The sequence below is a fragment of the Papio anubis genome, chromosome 14 (genome assembly GCF_008728515.1).
Source record: "Papio anubis isolate 15944 chromosome 14, Panubis1.0, whole genome shotgun sequence".
Taxonomy (NCBI): domain Eukaryota; kingdom Metazoa; phylum Chordata; class Mammalia; order Primates; family Cercopithecidae; genus Papio; species Papio anubis.
In genome coordinates this window covers 96,620,135-96,639,093 of record NC_044989.1, presented here as the reverse complement: position 1 = coordinate 96,639,093, position 18,959 = coordinate 96,620,135, and the positions used below count along the sequence as shown (strand labels likewise).

General features: G+C 40.0%; 2 pseudogenes; one reads left to right on the top strand and one right to left on the bottom strand.

The window, feature by feature from the left end:
* The first annotated feature begins 5,614 nt into the window (after nucleotides 1-5,614).
* On the top strand, nucleotides 5,615-6,215 carry LOC101020751 (annotated as a pseudogene).
* A 5,421-nt stretch (nucleotides 6,216-11,636) lies between these two features.
* Nucleotides 11,637-12,133, bottom strand: LOC116270324 (annotated as a pseudogene).
* Nucleotides 12,134-18,959: the final 6,826 nt, after the last annotated feature.

Here is an 18,959-nt window from a genome sequence, read left to right as displayed (position 1 = left end):
TAACGGAGTTTTAGGACCCTGTAAGAAGTAGTTTGATAGAAATGCAAGACCATGGCATTCTACCTTGATATGAAAAAATTGGGTTGAGAATGATAGGAACAAAAATTAGTTTATAAACAGTAAATTCAAATTACTACTGAACCAAAAGTTTAGCATGTAGGTGTTGTTAATAATCTTTTTTTTTTTTTTTTTTTTTAAGATGGAGTTTTAGTCTTTTTGCCAAGGCTGGAGTGCAATGGCACGATCTCAGCTCACTGCAATCTCCGTCTCCTGGTTTCAATTGATTCTCCTGCCTCAGCCTCCCAAGTAGCTGGAATTATAGGCACCCACCATCAGGCCTGGCTAATTTTGTATTTTTAGTAGAGGCTAATTTTGTATTTTTAGTAAAGACAGGATTTTACCATGTTGGCCAGGCTGGTCTCAAACTCCTGACCTCAGGTTCCCAAAGTGCTGGGATTACAGGTGTGAGCCATAGTGCCCAGCCTATTAATGATCTTATAGGGCAGAGTAGTCCTTGAACACCAAGCATATTTTTTTAAAAATTTCTTTTAGTGTCATTGATTTGAAACGTTTTGAAAGGAAAACTAATTTTATACCTCAAAATGAATTTAGATTATGTCTAGTCATAATTATGTTGTCGTCATAAATGTCTATTTTCTAAATTTGGGGGTCTCGCTCAGTGTAATAAAATATTCATTTTTGTACCTATTAGATTCACTTAACCGCTAAAGCTGATATTTTTCATTACCTCATATGCTGATAAGATAATTAGTATTTTATTAATAAATTTTCAGTAATATTGGGAAGATCATGGTGCTATATGAATCATGTTTCATATATAAAGAAATCAAGGATTAGAAAGGCATGTAACTATATTATTTGTGCTATGTTACTAAGAATGGATATCATCTGTCTTAGCCCATCTGTGTTGCTATAAAGGAATACCTGAGACTGGATAGTTTATAAAGAAAAATGATTTATTTGACTCACAATTCTGTTGGCTGAAAGATTGGGCATGTGGCAAGGGCCTCCGGCTGCCTCCACTCATGAAGAAAGACAAAGGGGAGTTGGTTTGCAGAGACTGCATGGCGAGAGAGGCAGCAAGAGAAAGAGGAGGTGGTACCAGGCTCGCTCCTTTAACAACCAGTTCTCATGGGAACTAACAGAGCAAGAACTCACTCACCCCCCACCCCCCAGGGAGGGCATTAATCTACTCATGAGGGAGCCACCCCCATGATCCAAACCTCCCATTAGGCTCCACCTCCAACACTGGGTATTAAATTTTAACATGAGGTTTGAGGGCCAACATCCAAACCATAGCATCATCTGTTGTGTATGATTTTAAAAAATGCTGAAGAATATTTATGGAAACAGCACTTGAGTCTATGCAAGATTTCACAAATACCTTGTCATGCTTAGAGATCAAAATGACTTTTTTATAATTTTGGATTGGCACATTTATAAACATTTTCCAAATCAGTGTCACCACCTAGAACAGTGGCTTGATGTAGTATCTCTTTAGCTCTTTCTACATGTTTACAGGAGGGTTTTGGAAAATTAGTTCATATGTTCTAATTCTTTATACAATTATTGGAATTTAATAGAAACTAAGGTATGTTTAATGTAGATTTCAGAATTGTCGATCAAATGTGCTGTGCTCATTACTCAACTACTGAAGCCATGACTTTTTCTCAATATCTTTACCTTTTTTTCAAACATGTCATTAGCTTTTTAAAAACGAATAGACTATGTTTAGAGCTTGATTTTACAGAAAAACCAAGCAGAAAATACAACGTTTCCTATATTTCCTCCCCCACTTTCTCCTTATCTCCCCTCTTCCAGTTTCCTCTATCATTAGCTTTCTTTACTGTGGTACATTTGTTACAGCTGATTAACAAATAATGATGCATTATTATTCACTGAATCCATAATTTAAATTAGGGCTATACCTTTTTGTTTTGTTTTGTTTTTGTTTGTTTTTTTTTTTTTTTGAGACAGAATCGAGCTCTGTCACACAGGCTGGAGTGCAATGGCACCATCTCAGCTGACTGCAATTTCTGCCTCCTGGGTCCAAGTGATTCTCCCACCTCAGCCTCCCGAGTAGCTGGGATTACAGGCACACACCGCCATGCCCAGCTATTTTTTGTATTTTTACAGAGATGTTGTTTTGCCATGTTGGCCAGGCTGGTCTTGAACTCCTGACCTCAGGTGATGTGCCCGCCTCGGCCTCCCAAAGTGCTGAGATTATAGGCGTGAGCCACCATGCCTGGCCGGGCTATGTCTTTATGTTTTGTACTTCTAGGGCTTTTGACAAATGCACAATGGCATATGTCCATCATCACAGAATCACACAAAATAGTTTGAAAACCAAACACCGCATGTTCTCACTCATAGGTGGGAATTGAACAATGAGATCACTTGGACACAGGAAGGGGAACATCACACACCGGGAGCCTGTCGTGGGGTCGGGGGAGGGATAGCATTAGGAGATACACCTAATGTAAATGGCGAGTTAACGGGTACAGCACACCAACATGGCACATGCGTACATATGTAATAAACCTGCAGGTTGTACACATGTACCCTAGAACTTAATGTATATAAACAAAAAATCCTCTGTGCTCCACCTATTTATTCCTCCCTCCCATTCCCACCAACTACTGATCATTTTACTGCCTTTATAGTTTTGCCTTTTGCAGAATGTCAGATGGTTGGAACCTTACAGTGTGTAGCCTTTTCCAACAGGCTTCTTTCACCTTGCAACATACGTTTAAAGTTTCTCCATGATTTTGCATGGCTTATTAGTTCATGTCCTGGACAGCATGGTGACTCATGACTGTAATCTCAGCACTTTGGGAGGCTGAGGTGAGCAGGCCTCTTGAGCTCACAAGTTCAAGACTAACCTGGCAACATGGCAAAATCCTATCTCTACAAAAAATAAAAAAATTAGCTGGGCATAATAGTGCCTGCCTATAGTCCCAGCTACTCAGGAGGCTGAGGTGGGAGGAGGGCTTCAGCCTGGGAGACAGAGATTGCAGTGAGCCAAGATCGCACCACTGCACTCCAGCCTGGGCAATAGAACCAGACCTTGTCTCAAAACAAAACAAAACAAAACAGAAAAAAATATATGTAGTTCATGTTCTTTTGCTGCTGAATAATATTCCATGGTATAGATATATCACAGTTTGTTTATCCATTCACCTATGGCTTCCAGTTTGGGACAATTGTGAATAAAGCTGCTATAAGCACTCCTGTGCATTTTCGGTGGGGACGTACATTTACAACTTCTTTGGATAAATATCAAGGAGCTTGATTACTGGATTGTGTAGTAAGAGTATGTTTAGTTTTGTAAGAAACTGCCCAACTCTTCCAAAGCAGTGGTGCCGTTTTGCTTTCCCACCAGCATTGAGGGAGAATTCCTGTTGCTCCACATTCTCACCAGCATTCGATGTCGTCGGTGTTCTGGATTTTAGCCATTCTGATTGGTGTTTAGTGATATGTAATTGTTGTTTTAATTTCCAGTTCCCTGGTGACATATGATGTTGAGCATCTTTTCATACAGTTATTTGCCATTTGTATATCTTCTTTGGTGAGATATATATTCAGACGTCTTACTTGTTAATTAGATCATTAATTTTATTATTATTGACTGTTAAGAATTCTTTGTATAATTTGGAGTAAACAGATAGCCTACAGAATGGGAGAAACTATTCACAACTACATGTCTGACAAAGGTCTACCATCTAGAATCTATAAGGAATGGAAACAAATCGACAAGCAAAAAAGACATTTCTCAAAAGAAGACATGTAAGTGCCCAAGAAACGTGAAAAGATGCTCAACATCACTAATTCATCAGATAAATGCAAATCAAAACCACAACTAAAAAACATCTCACACCAGTAAGAATGGCTACTATTACAAAGTCAAAAAACAACAGATGCTGGCAAGACTGTGGAGAAAAGAGAATGCTTATACACTGTTGGTAGGAATGTAAACTAGCTCAGCCACTGTGGAAAGCAGTTTGGAGATTCCTCAAAGAACTAAAAACAGAACTACCATTCAACCCAGAAATCCCATTATTAGGTATATATCCAAAAGAAAAATTGTTCTACCAAAAAGACACTTGCACTTATGTGTTCATCACAGCACTATTCACAAGAGCAAAGATATAGAATCAACTTAGGTGCCCATCAGTGGTGGATTTGATAAAGAATACATGGTACACATATACCATGGAATACTATGCAGCCATAAAAAGGAACAAAATCCTATGCTCTGCAACAGCATGGATGCAGCTGGAGGCCATCATCCTAAGTGAATAAACCCAGGAACAGAAAATCAGATGCCACATGTTGTCACTTATAAAGTGGGAGCTAAACTTTGGGTACTCATGGACATATAGATGGCAACAAGAAAGCAATCTTATTTTAAAAGGCTACCAAAAAAATAAAATTAAATTTAAAAAAGCCTAGGAATAAATTTAACCAAGGAGGTGAAAGACCTTTACCATGAAAACAATAAAAGATTGATGAAAAACATTGAAGAGGACCTAGAAATGGAAAGATATTCCATGTTCATGGGTTGGAAGAATTAATATTTTTAAAATGACCACACTATTCCAAATGATCTACAGATTAAGTGCAATCTCTATCAAAATATCAATGATATTCTTTGCAGAAATAAAAACAATCCTAAACTTCATATGGAACCACAAAAGACTCGGACTAGCCAAAGCAAATCTGATAAAAAGAACAAAGCTGGAGGCATCACACTGCCTGACCTCAAAATATAGTACAAAATAATAACCCGAAAAGCACAGTCTTGGCATAAAAACAGATACATAGACTACTGAAACAGAATAGAGAACCCAGAAATAAATACATGTATCTACAGCCAACTGACTTTCAACAAAGACATCAAGAATATACACTGGCGAGAGGACAGCCTCTTCAATAAGTGGTACTGACAAAACTGGTTATCCATATGCAGAAGAATAAAACTAGACCCCTATATCTCACCATATACAAAAACAAACTCAAAATGGATTACAGACTTAAATGCAAGACCCAAAACTGTAAAACTACCAGAAGAAAACCTAAGGAAAATGCTTAGGTCATTGATCTAGGCAAAGATTTTATGGATGAGACCACAAAAGCACAGGCAACAAAACTAAAAAGCCTCTGCACAGCAAAGGAAACAATCAACAGAGTAAACAGTGAACTTGCACAATGGGAGGGACTATTTACAAACTACTTATTTGACAAGGGATTAATATCCAGAATAAATAAAGAACTCAAATAACTCAATCGCAAATAAAACACCACAACAAATAACCCTATTTTTTTTTAATGGGCAAATGATCTAAGTAGGCGTTTTTCAAAAGATCTACAAATGGCCAACAAGTATAAGAAAAAATGCTTAATATCATTAACCATCAGGGAACTGCAAATCTAAACTGCAACGAGATTTCATTTCATCCCAATTAGAACAGCTATTATCAAAAAGACAAAAAATCACAAATACTGGAGAGGATGCAGATTAAAGGGAATTCTTACACACTGTTGGTGGATATGTAAATTAGTACAGCCACTATGGAAAACAATATGGAGGTTCCTCAAAAAACTAAAAATTAAGCTACCATATGATCCAGCAATCCCACTACTGGATATACATCCAAAGGGAAGAAAATCAATATGTTAAAGAGATATCTGGCTTTCTGCCTCCACTACTCCCATGGTGCCCGTGAGAAAGCTGTGGTGAAGGGAGGCAAAAAAAAAAAGCAGGTTCTGAAGTTCACTCTTGATTGCACCCACCCCATAGAAGATGGAATCATGGATGCTGCCAATTTTGAGCAGTTTTTGCAAGAAAGGATCAAAGTGAACTGAAAAGCTGGGAACTTTGGTGGAGGGGTGGTGACCGTCGAAACGAGCAAGAGCAAGATCACCGTGACATCTGAGGTGCCTTTTTCCAAAAGATATTTGAAATACCTCACCAAAAAATATTTGAAGAAGAATAATCTTCATGATTGGTTGTGCATAGCTGCTAACAGTAAAGAGAGTTACAAATTACGTTACTTCCAAATTAACCAGGATGAAGAAGAGGAGGAAGACAAGGATTAAATTTCATTTATCTGGAATATTTTGTATGAGCTCTTGAAAAAAACTTGGGAACCCAATTGGTGGTTTACCGTTGTATCTCTGCAGTGTGGACTGAACAGAGAATTGGAAATCATAGTCAAAGGGCTTCCCTTGGGCCGCCACTCACTTAATTGTAACATGACTTTTTTTATTTTTTATTTTTTTCTGCTCGAAAATTTCAATTCTTGTGGTGATACTAGAGTAAAAGGAGAGGGTGACTTTACGGAACTGACGGACATCGGGCAGGCAGATGAGGGCGTGGAGGTATGGGCTGAAGGGACTCTTTTATTTTAAAAAGTGTGACTGTCAATTGTTTCTGTTGCTTCTCCCAAAGAATGATTCAGGGATACAAGTGGGCTCCTCTCATTCATTAAAAGAAATCGTAGCCAGGTGCGGTGGCTCATAACTGTAATCCCAGCACTGAGTCCTTAACCTGTGGGATCTGGCACTATCTCCACGTAAATAGTGTTAGAATGGAATTGGAGGACATTCAGCTGGTGTCTGCTCTTTGGTTGAGGGGAAAGATCCCCATACATCTGGGAGGCTGAGGTGCGCGGATCATGAGGTCAGGAGTTCGAGACCAGCCTGGCCAACAGGGTAAAACCCTGTCTTTACTAAAAATACAAAAATTAGCCAGGCAGGGTGTCAGGCACCTGTAATCTCAGCTACTCGGGAGGCTGAGGCAGGAGAATTGCTTGAACCTGGGAGGCGGAGGTTGCAGTGAGTCGAGATTGCACCACTGAAGACTCCGTCTCAAAAAAAAAAAAAAAAAAAAAAGAAAGAAAGAAAAGAAAACGTGACCTCTTTCTAAGATTCTCTGGGAAAATGACAGTGTCAATAAAATGTGGGTTTCTGGGCCATTCATCTTACTTTGATTTTTTTATTACAAATTTCTCTTGATGCACACAATTACGTCTACTAATCCCCTTCTTCCTAGAGAGAGAAACTGTGCTCCTTCAGCGTTGCTGCAAAGTCCATCACTCTCCATAAAGGGGTTTGGGGAATTGATTGTAGAAGTCCTAGGTTCTAAATTAACTAAATGTGTACAAAAATGAATGTGTAAGTGATTTGTTTCCACAAGTCTTTGCAACAATCTGTCACTTTGGTCTCCAGCAGAGGGCGCTAGAGGAATAGTGCTTCCAGATGTGGCCTCCTGTGTGGGGCCTGAAGAAGGCACTGGGAGGCCCCCCATGTCAAAGAGATGGAAGGTGCCCGGGAAATAGCTGCCTCATGCGGCTTAGGTCATGACTGGATTTAATGTCAGAAGTCATTCTACAAACAGTGGTGTGGCGCCGTGTGTGCAGAGGCTAGAGAACTGCCGAAAGGGGCTACCAAGGCTGTGAAAAAATACACAATTATTGCCGTGAGTGACTTTGAAAGACGCTGGTGCCTTGTAGTGCCCTTCTGAAATTCAAACAGTAATGCAGAAGTGTGTGTTTTAGAATTTACGGTGTATGAAATTCATGTTTTTAAAAGAACTTGCCTACAGATGGTTTCCACACCTGAAATTGTGCTCTGCGAGTTGCATAGCTGGAAATTCAATGTTCAATCCTACTTTGGCTCCAATTTAACATTTGGTGCTCTGTGGACTGAGTTGAACATGTTGAGGCTTTGCAATTTCACTTGTGTTAAAGGCTCTAGTATTTTCCATTCCTATGCAGATTTCTTTGAAGTAGAATTGCCTGCATATTTCTTCTCTGCCTTCACAGAAGGCAATGTCCCTTACCATGATTATTAACTATAAGTTTGTGGCTTGAGTTTACAAGTTTTACTTGTTTGTTGCATTGATGTTCCCATGTAGTAAGTAATTTTTAGTTTGGTTGTGAAAAAAACCCTGGGCTGAAGTTAGCATTTAAGTTACAAAACAAAACAAAAACAAAAAAACTAGTCCCAGATTTAAAAAATTGTAGTAAAATTGAAACTCACTGGTTTTTCTCCGACCTCTTGTAATCAAGTTTTGATCACATTTTCTATTAAAGTGGCTAACACATGGCTACAAAAAAAAAAAAAGAGAGAGAGAGAGAGATCTGCATTCCTGTGTTTATTGCAGCACTATTCATGATGGCCAAGATATGATATCAACCTAAGTGCTCACCAACAAATTAATGGATAAATAAAATGTGGTCTATAACCACAATGAAATACTATTCAGCCTCAAAAAATAAAATTCTGTCGTTTACAGCAACATGAATGAATTTTAGAGGATTTTATGTTAACTGAAATAAGCCAGGCACAGAAAAATAAATACCACATGTTCTCACTTATATGTGGAAGAATAAAAAGTTGAGCTCATAGAAGCAAAGAGTAGAGTAGTGGTTATTAAAGGCTGGGAAAGGCAGGGAGGTGGGGAGAATTGGGAGAGGTTAGCTAATGGACAAAAAATTACAGCTGGATAGGAGGAAAAAGTTCTAATGCTCTATAGCATTGTAGGGTGACTATAGTTAACAATAATTTATTATATATTTTTAATAGCTGGAACAGAGGATTTTGAATGTTCCTACCACAAAGAAATTATAAATGTTTGAGGTGATGGATATGATAATTACCCTGATTTGAGCATCACACTTTGTATACATGTATCAAAATATCACACTGTGCCTCATAAATATATGCAATTATGTGTCAATTTAAAATAAAAAAGAAAGAATCTATTCACCATATATATGAGAGCTTTTTCTGACTCTCGATTCTATTTCATTGGATATGTCTGTCCTTATGCCAGTGCCATTCTGTTTTAATTACTGTAGCTTTGTAGTAAGTTTTGAAATCAGAAAGTGTGGGTCTTCCAACTCTATTCTTCCTTATCAAGATCGTTTTGGTTATTCAGGGTCACTTTCAATTCTATGTAAATTTGAGGATCAGCTTCCCCATTTGTGGAAAAAAAAGGCTGTTGGAATTTTAGAAGAGATTGTATTGAATTTGCTGATTATTTTCAGCAGTATTGACATCTTAACAGTGGTACATCTTCCTATCCACAAGCACAGAATGTATTTTCAGTTACTTTGATCTTTTTAATTTTTTTGTATTTTTTATCTTTTATAGTTTTCAGTGTATTAATCTTTCACTTCTTCAGTTAAATTTATTTCTAAGTATTTAATTATTTTAGATGCTATTGTAAATGGAATTTCTCTCTTAATTTCCTTCTAGTGTATAGAAAACAATTTGTTTTTGTGTGTTGATTTTGTATACTGCAACTTTGCTGAATTCATTCATTAGCTCTGAGTTTTCTTGTGGATTCTTTGGGGTTTTGTATACAAAGGATTCTGTCATCTATACATAGAAATAGTTTCACCTATTCCTTTAGATTTGGATGACTTTTTTATTTTATTTTATTTTTTTAGATGGAGTCTCACTCTGTTGCCTTGGCTGGCATGTAATGGCACGATCTCAGCTTGCTGCAACCTCCACCTCCCAGGATCAATCCATTCTCCCACCTCAGCCTCCAGAGTAGCTGGGATTACGGGCACCTAACATCGTGGCGGGCTAATTTTTGCATTTTTTGTAGAGACAGGATTTTGTCTTATTGGCCAGGCTGGTCTTGAACTCCTGATCTCAGGTGATCTGCCTGCCTCGGCCTCTCAAAGTGCTGGGATTACAGGCATGATCATCGCTCCCAGACCGTTTGTTTTTTGTATTATTTGTAGAGACAGGGTGCCACTATGTTGCTCAGACTGGGCTCAAACTCCCAGGCTCAAAGAATCTGCCCACTTTGGCCTCCCAAAGTGCTGGGATTACAGGTGTGAGCACCACACCCAGTCTATTTGCTTTTCTTGTCTTGCTAGAACTTTCAATTCAGTGTCAAATAGCAGTGGGATCTTTTTCTTGTCGCTTGTCTTAAGGGGAACTCATTCAGTTTTTTTTTTACCATTGAATATACTGTTAGCTGTAATTTTTCCAGAAACACACTCTATCATGTTGAGAAATTGTCCCTATGTTACTAATTTGCTGAGAGTTTTTTGTTTTTTTTTTTTAAGATGGAGTCTCACTCTGTCACCAAGGTTGGAGTGCAGTGACACCATCTCCCCGCCTCAGCCTTCCAAGTAGCTGGGACTGCAGGTGCCCACCACCACGCTCGGCTAATTTTTGTATTATTTAGTAGAAACGGGGCTTCACCATGTTGGCCAGGCTGGTCTTGAATTCCTGACCTCAGTTGATCCACCCATCTAGGCCTCCCAAAGTGCTGGGATTACTGGCGTGAGCCACTGCACCAAGCCGAGAGTTTTTATTATGAAAGAGCCGAGAGGTTTTATTATGAAAGGGTGTTAAATTTCCTCAAATGCTTTTTCCATGTCAATTGAGATGATAATGTGATTCTTTTTCTTTTGTTCAAATTGAAACGTCCTGCATTCCATGGTAAAATCCCATTCGATTGTGAATAATCCTTATGGTATACTGATGGAGTCAATTTGCTAATTTTTTTTTTTTTTTTTTGAGCCAGTCTCACTCTGTCACCCAGGCTGGAGTGTAGTGCTGTGATCTCAGCTCACTACAACCTCCGCCTTCTGGGTTCAAGCAATTCTCCTACCTCAGCCTCCCGAGTAGCTGGGATTACAGGCTCATGCCACCACGCCAGGCTAATTTTTGTATTTTTAGTAGAGACAGAATTTCACCATGTTGGCCAGGCTGGTCGCGAACCCCTGACCTCAGGTGATCTGCCTGCCTTGGCCTCCCAAAGTGCTGGGATTACAGGCATGAGCCACCGCGCCTGGCCTTGCTAATATTTGTTAAGGATATTCCATCTATATTTATAAGCAATGTTAGTCTGCAATTTTCTTTCCTTGTGATGTCATCTGGCTTTAACAGCAAGGTGATGCTGGTTTCACAGAATGCATAGCAAGTTTTCCTTGCTATCCCCAAAACTTAAATTTTTTGAATTATTTGAGAAATAATTTGTGTTAATTTTCTTTGTTTAGTAGAATTCACCTGTGAAGCCATCTGATTCAGGACTTTTCTTTTGGGGAAGTTTTTTCTTAATTATGTTTACAATTACTTTGTTATAGAACTGTTGAGATTTTCTATTTCTTGTATCAACCTACAGAATTTCTATGTTTCAAGAAATGTCTTCATTTCCTCTAGGTTGTCCATTTTTTCATCTATTTTTCTATTCTCTTATAATCCATGTTATTTCTGAAAAATCAGTGGTAATGTCTCCATTTTCATTATTATTATTATTATTTTGCAGGTTTAGAGCTTTATTATCAGTCTATGCATAACTAAAGTTCAAAACAAATTTAATTCTGCTTAAGGGGACATTGTAAAGTAACTGTACTTGGTATTACATGCCTCATATGACCCATTTCAAACCACAGAGAATTATACCTTTGTGTCACTGTTTCAAGAGACAAATTTGAACAGCTAAAACATCTTAAAAAGGCACCAAGCTTATGAAGTCTCAAACAAAACTTGAATTTTCTGTACATATTCCTGTCAAATGAAGTAATTTCCTGTACACCACTTATCTTGCAAACTGTTCTTTGTTTTTTTTTTAATTTTTCTTTTTATTTTTTATTTGACCTACATCGGCTCCGAGACCTAGAGAAGGATCCCAACGGCTTGTGGCTTGTGATTTCTCTCCGGAGACAGCGATCTCTCTCTTCTCCTAACTCTAGAAAGGGACCTGCTCCCGCAGCGAGAGAGGCTTCTCCTTGGAGATCTGCGACGAGGTGGAGGACGCCTCCTGCAATAATCATCTCGAGGGCGACGACCCCGAGAGGGAGGTGGGCCACGATTTCTACTTCTTCTTTCACCATTCGACAGTTCCACTGTTACACAGCGGCCACATAGTGTTCTTCCATCTAGCTCTCGGATCGCATCAGCTGCATCTCGGGGATCTTCAAATTCAACAAAAGCAAAGCCGGGAGGGTTTCTAGCAACCCACACACTTCAGAATGGTCCATAGTAGCCAAAAGCCTGTTCCAATTCAGTCTTGTTGCCATTGTTTCCAAGATTGCCTACACAAACCTTACAGTCCAATGGACAGGAATCACAATGCATTTCGAGATCTAGGGTAAAAAATGCGGAGGCTCAAACCCATACACTCCGTTGTGTCTTCCCGCTTTCCTCCCTCCCAACCCCCAGCAACGAATGCTCTGGCTCACCCGGCGTCCACGAAATGGCTGTCCATTTTTATTCTTATTTTTATTTAAGTCATTTGCATCTTTTCTCTTTTGTTTTTTGTCAGTCTAGATGGAAGCTTGTCAATTTTGTTTCTCTTTCCCAATAAATTATTTGCTTTATTGATTTTTTTCTATTGCTTATTGTCTCTACTTTTTAAAAATCTCTGCTCTAATCTTATTACTGTCTTATTTCTGCTATCTTTGGGTTTCGTTTGCTCTTCATTTTCTAGTTCCTTAAGAGGTAAAGTTGAGTTATTGATTTGAGATCTTTTGTAATATAGACATTTACAGCTGTCGGCTTCCCTCTTAGCCCTGCTTTTTTGTCGCATCTCGTAAGTTTTGATAGGTTGTGTTTTTATTTTCATTTATCTCAAGATACAAATATTCTTTGTGGTTTCTTCTTTGATCCATTAGTTTTGTGAGAGTGCATTGTTTAATTTCCATGTGTTTGTGAATTTTCTGGTGTTTCCTCAGTTGTTGATTTCTGACTTCATACCATTGTGTTTAGAGAAGATACTTTGTGTGATACCTGTACTTTTTAATCTATTAAAACTTGTGTATGGCCTAACAGATGATCCATCCTAGAGAACCTCCCATGTGCGCTTCAGAACAATGTGCATTCTGTTGTTATCGGGCAGAGGGTTCTGTATATGTCTGTTAGGGCTAGTTGGTTTATTTTGCTGTTCAAGTCTTCTAATTTCTTATCTTTTCTCTGGTTGTTTTATCCATCATTGAAAGTGGAGTATTGAATTCTCAAACTATTACTCTACGATTGCCTATTGCAATTCTGTCATGTTTTTGCTTCATGTATTTTTATTATTAGGTGTGTAAATATTTATACTTGCTATTTTTTTTTGTTTTAAACCTTTTATTAATGTCCTTCTCTGTCTCTTGTAACCTTTTTGGATTTAAAATCTATTTTATCTGATATTACTATAGCCAACTCAGCTCTCTTTTAGTTACTATTTGCATGAAATATTTTTTACCATCCTTTCACTTTCAACCTATTAGTGTCTTTTAATCTAAAGTGAGTCTCCTGTAGATAATAATTGGATCCTGTTTTTCTGTATCCATTTTCCCCATCTCTGTCTTTCAAATAGAGAACTTAATCCATTTATACTTGAAGTATTTACTGATAAGGAGTAAATATTATTGCCATTTTGTTACTTTTTTTCTATGTGTCATTTCTTTATTGCCCCCTTTTTCCTCCATCATTGCCTGTTTTGTGTTTAGCTGATTTTTTTCAGGGAAAAATTTTTATTTTCTTCTCATTTCCATTTGAGTGTATTGTATAGATGTTTTCTTTCTAGTTACCATGAGAATTATATTTAACTTATTAAAGCTACAACATTCTATTTTGAATCTCTACCAACTTAACTTCAGTGGCATACAGAAACTCTGCTCCGTGCATCTTTGTCTTCTGCTTTTTGTTACTGATGTCCCAAATTACATCTTTATATACTATGTGCCCAATAAATAGGTTAATTCTTGTTTTTTGCATTTGTCTTTTTGTTTGTTTTTTGTTTTGAGATGGAGTCTTGCTCTGTCGCCCAGGCTGTAGTGCAGTGGCGTGATCCTGGCTCACTGCAAGCTCCGCTTCCTGGGTTCACGCCATTCTCCTGCCTCAGCCTCCCGAGTAGCTGGGACTACAGGCGCCCGCCACCATGCCTGGCCAATTTTTTCTATTTTTATTAGAGATGAGGTTTCACCGTGTTAGCCAGGATGCTCTCGATCTCCTGACCTCGTGATCCGCCGGCCTCGGCCTCCCAAAGTGCTGGGATTACAGGTGTGAGCCACTGCACCCGGCCGCATTTGTCTTTTTAAAATGCAGAAAATTATTAATAAAAATGGAATTAAAAATGAAAATTACAATAATGCTACTTTATAATTGCCCATGTATTTATCTTTCCCAGAGATCTTCATTTTTTCATATGGCTTCAAGTTAATTCAAATATAGACGTATTTATTTAAGGCATGTTTCCTACCACCAGCATTGGGCACATGTTCAGATTGGCAGTCAGATCCATAAGTCTCAATGGCTTCAATTTAGCACTGCATTTACTTAACTGTACAGAGAATGCAGAACAGAAAATAGAGCATATCCAACATCTTACAGCTCACTGGGAGGCCCAGCAGTACCCATGCACATAGTTTCTCATCCCTTCACTCACCCACATGCAGAGCATGCACAGTCGCTAGAGATGAGATGAAGGGCCCGGTGTGGTGGCTCACGTCTTTAAACCCAGTTCTTTGGGAGGCCAAGGCAGGCAGATCACGAGGCCAGGAGTTCGAGACCAGCCTGGCCAACATAACGAAACCTCATCTCTACTAAAAACCAAAAATTAGCTGGGTGCAGTGGCACACGTCTGTAGTCCCAGCTACTCAGGAGACTGAAACAAGAGAATCACTTGAACCCGGGAGGCGGAGGTTGCAGTGAACCGAGTCCACGCCATTGCACTTCAGCCTGGGCGACGACAGAGCAAGACTCCATCTCAAAAAAAAAAAAAAAGAGAGATGAAGGTGTATGTGGTTCATGTTGACAGAGGGAAGTCCCTGCCTTGGTTTTCCATGAGTCTTTTATATTCTCCTTGTGATGAAGGCTGCAGGCCTGTGTGCATTCCTAGGGCAGGAACAGTCCCACAGACCAAGGACTTCACAGTAAACAAAGCAGGTAACTAGTTCGCAACATACATTATTCCACACTGAACTTGATACGTTTTCAAGGAAACAGTGTTGTGAGAAGATGGCCTAGGTCTGTCCAGGATCGAGGCCTGCAATTAATTAATACTTTACTCACAGCATTCAAAAGGGAATAAAGAATAATATATACACTTATGGCCAGGCATGCTGGTTCACACCTGTAATCCCAACACGTTGGGAGGCTGAGGCGGGTAAATCTCTTGAGCCCAGGAGTTTGAGACCAGCCTGGGCAACATGGCGAAACCCTGACTCCACACAAATAAATACATAAATAAAATTAGCTGGGCATAGTGGTGTGAGCCTGTAGTCCCAGCTACTCGGGAAGCCAAGGTGGGGAGGATCACCTGAGACCTGGGAGGTGGAGGCTGTGGTGAGCCATGATGGTGTCACTGCACTCCAGCCCGGGTGACAGAGTGAGACCCTGCCCTTCCCCAGCAAAACAAAAGAAAGAAAGAAGAAGAATACTTAAGTATCAAATCCTCCAGCTTAAGAAATGAAACAGGCTGGACGCGGTGGCTCATGCCTGTAAACCCAACACTTTGGGAGGCCGAAGCTGGGGGATCACCTGAGGCCGGAGTTTGAGACCAGCCTAGTGGTCGTGTGAGGTGGCTCAAGCTGTAATCAAAGTGCTGTAATCCAAGCACTTTGGGAGGCTGAAGGAGGCGGATCACAAGGTCAGGAGTTCGAGATCAGCCTGGCCAATATGGTGAAACCTCCTCTACTAAAAATACAAAAATTAGCCTGGTGTGGTGGCAGGTGCCTGTAGTCCCAGCTACTTCCAAGGCTGAGGCAGGAGAATCGCTTGAACCCGGGTGGCAGAGGTTTCGGTGAGCCAAGATCGCACCACTGCACTCCAGCCTAGGTGACATATCAAGACTCTAAAAAAAAAAAAAAAAAAAAGACCAGCTTGGCTAACACGGTGAAACTCCATCTCTACTAACAATACAAAAATTAGCTGGGCGCAGTGGCATGCCCTGTAATCCCAGCTACTTGGAAGGCTGAGGCTGGAGAATCTCTTGAACCTGGGAGGGAGAGGTCGAGGTGAACGAAGATCCCGCCACTGCACTCCAGCCAGGGCGATAGAGCAAGACACTGTCTCAAAAAAATAAAAAATAAAAATAAATACATAAAAATAAAATAAAATAACACAAATGAAACAACAGCAATACCTCTGTGCATCCTTCCCCTCTTCGCACCTCCAGGTAATCACTGCCTTCAATTTGAAATTTATCTTCTGCTCCATTATTTTAGTGTAAACAAGTTTACATCACTGACGATATACTTTAATGTAGGCAAAATCTGTGTGACGATAAACAGATGACAATTTAGTGACCTCTACATGTGTAACAGATAAAAAAAGAAACACAAAAAACTGCAACAACAAGCAGTCCTCTCTTCTACACTTTCCACATCCATCTGCCAGCCAGAGAATCTTCAGATATTCATATATACTCTGACAGTTCAAAAATAAATAGTTATCAATACCAGTACTATGCTTTCAGCTTTTTCATCACATGTCATACAGGGTACCTGTCACCTAGAAAATTGAACTATTTTCTAGTTCAATTACCACGCAGGGCATGGTGGTGGGCAGCTGTAATCCCAGCTACTTGGGAGACTGAGGCAGGACAATCACTTGAATCTGGGAGGCAGAGGTTGCAGTGAGCCGAAATCACTCCGGCCTGGGCAAGAGAGTGAGGCTCCATCTCCAAAAAAAAAAAAAAAAGAAATATACGAGTCATTAATAAACACACCACCTGTTTTAATGCATAGTCAACTTAACTATCAGATTGGCAAAAATATTTACAAATCCCAGAACTCACCATTGGCACAAGTGTAAGGAAAATAGCCTCTTGGTGAAGGCTTTCTGGAAGGTAGACTGTGTGTGTGTGTGTGTGTACACACACATATATAATTATATAGAGTTATATGATTACATCTGTTAATATTTAATGTATGTATCCATTTGATCCAACAATGCCACTGTTAGGAATTTCTCCTCTGGAAATATCCAAACAAATGTCAAGGCCTGACGCTCACGGCAGCACCGTGAATCCAGTAGTAAATGGGACCCAGCCTACATGTCCCTCAGTTGGGGTGAATTAAACATATTGTAGTTCATCCATTCAATGAACTCTTGTGTGGTCATTAAAAATGTCTGTGTCGGCCAGGCGTGGTGGCACAAGCCTGTAATCTCAGCACTTTGGGAGGCCGAGGTGGGCGGATCACGAGGTCAGGAGATTGAGACCATCCTGGCTAACACGGAGAAATTCTGCCATTACTAAAAATACAAAAAGTTAGCCGGGTGTGGTGGCGGGCACCTGCAGTCCCAGCTACTTGGAGGCTGAGACAGGACAATGGCATGAACCCGGGAGGCTGAGCTTGAAGTAAGCTGCAGAGAAAAAGCCTGAAATCAGGACAGCTAAATACCAGCAGCATTTTTGAGTGGCTGGGTAATAAGCGATTTTTTTCTGTATTTTCTGAAACGTTTACAGTGAATGTGGATTACCTTTATTAAAATAAAGCCATAAAACAAAGAAATAAATAAGATTACAATAAGTATTTGATTAAGGATACTTCCTTTTAAAGATATGAGATATGTATTTCTTAGAACTTCACAAGTAATTATTTTTGTGGTATATTATATACAATATTAACTGGTACTTTGATGAGGGGTATAGAAGTTATTTTGACTAGCCCGGGCGCGGTGGCTCACCCCTATAATCCCAGCATTCTGGGAGCCCAAGGTGGGTGGATCACGAGGTCAGGAGATCGAGACCATCCTGGCCAACACGGTGAAACCCCGTCTCTACTAAAAATACAAAAAATTAGCCGGGCGTGGTGGCAGGTGCCTGTAGTCCCAGCTATTCGGGAGGCTGAGGCAGGAGAATGGTGTGAACCTGGGAGGCGGAGCTTGCAGTGAGCTGAGATCCCACCACTGCACTCCAGACTGGGCGACAGAGCGAAACTGTCTCAAAAAAAAAAAAAAAAAAAAAAAGACGTTACTTTGACTAAATGTAGTGTTACTGACTGAAATTTGGACGTAATCCACTACTACATCTTTTTTTCAATAGCACCCACATCCATGAATCTTAAAGCCCTTCGCTGCCATAATAAATAAATCTCCACATTATTCCTTCAGAGGGAAGAAAAAGAAATGCTGTCACGATTTGGGGGGTGTTCAGTCTGAGAGGCAGAATGGCTAGACCTGGCTGGTTGGAGTGTCCTGGCCCATCTCCTCCATCATTGACACATCCAGGGTCTGCGGGCAAGACCCCTGAGCTTGGATTTTTATTCTTTGTTCATAAAATAATGGAAATAATCCTTCCCATTCCTTTCCTCACAAAGGTGTTGAAGGGGTCTTAGTGGCTTGAATGAAGGTGCCATTTCAACATATTCAGTGCTGGCCTTTGTCATGACAAATACATCAAGGTTAGTACTGGCGATTGGCTCCAACTGTGGAACTCACAAAATGCACCTTCTCCCTCACATCACTTCACCATTTTTGTCCCTGAATCCGATCATAATTCTACCTGAAACCTCAGCGCTGGATGAGGGGCCTTCCAAAATACACAGTGAACAACTCGAATCTCCGTATTCTTGCCTGCTTCTTGGAGACAGCCCTGATAATTACCTGATCTCTGTCTGAGGTGCTAAAAGACTTGAGCCTGAAACACACCTTTTTTTTTTTTTTTTGAGACAGAGTCTTGCTCTTGTTGCCCCGGCTGGAGTGAAATGGTGCAATCTCAGCTCACTGCAACCTCCGCCTCCCGGGTTCAAGTGATTCTCTTCCCTCGGCCTCCTGAGTAGCTGGGATTACAGGCACCCGCCACCACACTCAGTTAATTTTTTGTATTTTTAGTAGATACGGGGTTTCGTCATGTTGGCCAGGCTGTTCTTGAACTCCTGACCTCAGGTGATCCACCTGCCTCGGCCCCCCAAGGTACAGGGATTATAGGTGTGAGCCACCATGCCCAGCCGCCTGAAGCACACTTGGAACTTCTC